At 48.8% G+C, this 2,834-nt stretch overlaps 1 long non-coding RNA gene across 1 annotated transcript; it reads right to left on the bottom strand.

Annotated features, from left to right (window-relative positions):
* Positions 1 to 383: 383 nt before the first annotated feature.
* LOC145001418 (uncharacterized) lies at positions 384 to 2,146 on the bottom strand. The gene is made up of 3 exons (XR_013661562.1): positions 2,038 to 2,146; positions 1,204 to 1,265; positions 384 to 420 (listed from the first exon to the last, which is right to left on the bottom strand). It is a non-coding gene; the product is annotated as an uncharacterized LOC145001418 (long non-coding RNA).
* Between the last annotated feature and the right edge of the window lie 688 nt (positions 2,147 to 2,834).

Genomic DNA, 2,834 nt, shown 5'->3' with positions numbered 1-2,834 from the left:
ATGGATTAAATGGCCTTAGGGAAGTCAGATGTGAAGTATGAGTATATGTATTAACCGTTTAAGACCCAAAATCAAAGGAGTAAGAAACTGGGATTTACGCGGAGCGTAATCCCAGTACGCGCAACGTAAGGGGTCGCGTTCCCCGTTTCTGAGAAGTCGCCGGGTACGCCCATCGTACAGATTTGGTACACGCAGCGTAACCCGGAGGGTTGACTTTTTTTGACTTTTAGGGTTTAGTCAACTGTAACATCCAAAAAAACACAACCAATTTAAAATTTTCAAAACAACCCGATTTTCATTAAAATTTTTACAAAAAGGTTTTCAATACAATTCATTTAAGTATTCCCAGAATCATGTCATTACGAATTCATAAGGAGCGGTACGATCGCGCCTTCGCCTTGCCACAGTCTCCTGAAGAACCTGAAAACATTAAACCACAACTGTAAGCCCGAGAGCTTAGTGAGATACCCCCAAGATACCAACCACGCATACGCCCTTCCAGGCTACGACCTTCCGGCCCAAAACATATAACTCGTACATAACATAACAGAACATAGAACAATCATGCATGTCGGGTCTACCGTGACTGGTCCGCCGTATCGGGCCTTCAGTCCATCGGATCCATCCTCCGGGTCTAGTCATGTCCTTCGAGTCTACAGTGGGGTTGGTCCGCCCGCATCGGGCCTTCAACCCACCTGGTCCACTCTCTGAGTCTACAGTGTGACTGGTCCGCCCGCATCGGGCCTACAGTCGGCCTGGTCCACTCTCCGAGCCTCGGCACGTCTGGTCCGCCCACGTGGGGCCTACAGCCTATCCGGACCGCTCACTGGGCCTTCGGTTCAACCGGTCCGCCCTGGGTATCTTGGCCTACAGCACAAAGCAGGACCCGCCTCAACCCATCTCTAGTCCAAACAACCATGTATACAAAACATACATTCATATAACAGACATAATTAACAAACCGAGTAACAGATCACATAGCATATCATTACTTTAACCGGGCTACCGACCTACCCGTTCACTAGCATAGCATTACTCTGCATATCGAGAACTGACCTTTACAAGGCCCCCTAGCATGTATCATCCTAACTACCAGGATGCAGACACAACCAACAACAACATGATAAACGTAACTGAATCTCAATACAAATAAGGGCCGGCCTTGGTGCCTTAGACCCTGTTGATATAGTGAGGATAACTCACCTCGAAACTGACGGCTGAAAAGATAAGATCCCGCTGCTTCGAGCTCTGACACAACTCCTCCACTGAACATCAACAATAACCCAATAAATACCCATAATTACCGAAATACCCTTGGAAGACAACTGATCAACTCTGAACAAGTCAAAGTCAACCCCTGACAGACCCTACTCGCCGAGTCAACCCGATGACTCGCCGAGCCCTTATGCTCAGACTTCCCTCACTTAGTGACCCAACTCGCCGAGTCACCCCAAGACTCGTCGAGTGCAACAACTCTGAGTCCACTCGCACCCAACTCACCGAGTCGTCTCTCGACTCACCGATTCGTCGACTCAACCAGGAATATTGGGACTTCCTCGATATGACTCGCCGAGTTCAACTGGACTCGCCGAGTCCAAGGCAATCTTCAACCTACTCGCCGAGTTGTTCTTCCAACTCGTCGAGTTCAAGGCCATCTTCAAGCAACTCGTCGAGTCGACCCATGTGACTCGCCGAGTTCCACCGGTCTGAATCCATACAGAAGCATCTCAGGCCATGCAATTGATCCAAAACATAGATCCAGCCTCCTACAATCCATCCATCACGTAAAGTGGCAAACTTTACGTGAACCAAACGAGATCTAGGCCATTTTCACCTTAAAACCAAGGTTTGGGACATGATAGCTTCACTCATAGCACAAAGGTTGGGACTTTAATGCACTCAATGACTTCTCCACTCCAGATCTGAGGTAGCAACCTCAGATCCATCCTCCAACACCAAAATGTCACACAACCAAGCATCCCACACAACCCCAAATGATGAAACTAGGAATACACAGCTTAAGGACGAAGATATTACCTCCAGAAGATGCCTCAATAACAGCTAAACACGAGTCCAAGCAAAGCCCTTTGATCCAAACCACTTCTCCTTCAAGATTTCTCCAAGCAACACCTCTCCAAGCTCCAATTTGCTCCACCAATGCTCTTCTCCACGAGATTAGGGTTCCTGGAACTCAAGGGGGGGTAAGAGAGGCTGTGGAGGGGTATAATGTTCTTTATATAGGGCTCAACCCCGGAAACTAGGGTTTTCTCCATACAGCACCTACTCGCCGAGTCCATACTTGGGACTCGCCGAGTAGGCCACTCGGCACGCGACCATGACCGCGACCTGACTCGCCGAGTCTATCCATGGACTCGCCGAGTCATCCTCTAAAACTTACACTTTTAGCCCTTCAACTCTACCCTTGCGAATCCGGGATGTTACAATTCTCCCCCTCTTAAATTAGGCTTCGTCCTCGAAGCCTTCGGCATCTCATCTTCAATTTACTTCCCACTATGCGCCACTTGACCTTGACCGAACCAAGTCCCTCAAAGTACAACCATAGAACCAGAAGCTCACTTTCTCCTTCCATACGGTGTTCCCACCACCTACTCAAACCGGCACCCCCTGTACCCTCCGATAACCACACTCAACAACCGAGAATTACCCATGATGCCTTACTGCTCCAATTCTCATCTTTCACTTGACTCACATGGCTATAGAGCCACAAACCCTCGGATCCCCTATCCGAATTCCACTCTACCCTTACCATGACGATCGAAAGACCCAATCTTCCATTTCGGAGCAACTCCCCCGAGTTCTCCTATCGCAATCAC

The sequence above is a fragment of the Lactuca saligna genome, chromosome 1, assembly GCF_052625555.1.
Source record: "Lactuca saligna cultivar CGN05327 chromosome 1, ASM5262555v1, whole genome shotgun sequence".
In the NCBI taxonomy this organism is placed as follows: Eukaryota; Viridiplantae; Streptophyta; class Magnoliopsida; order Asterales; family Asteraceae; genus Lactuca; species Lactuca saligna.
This window is presented reverse-complemented; position numbering and strand designations above follow the sequence as displayed.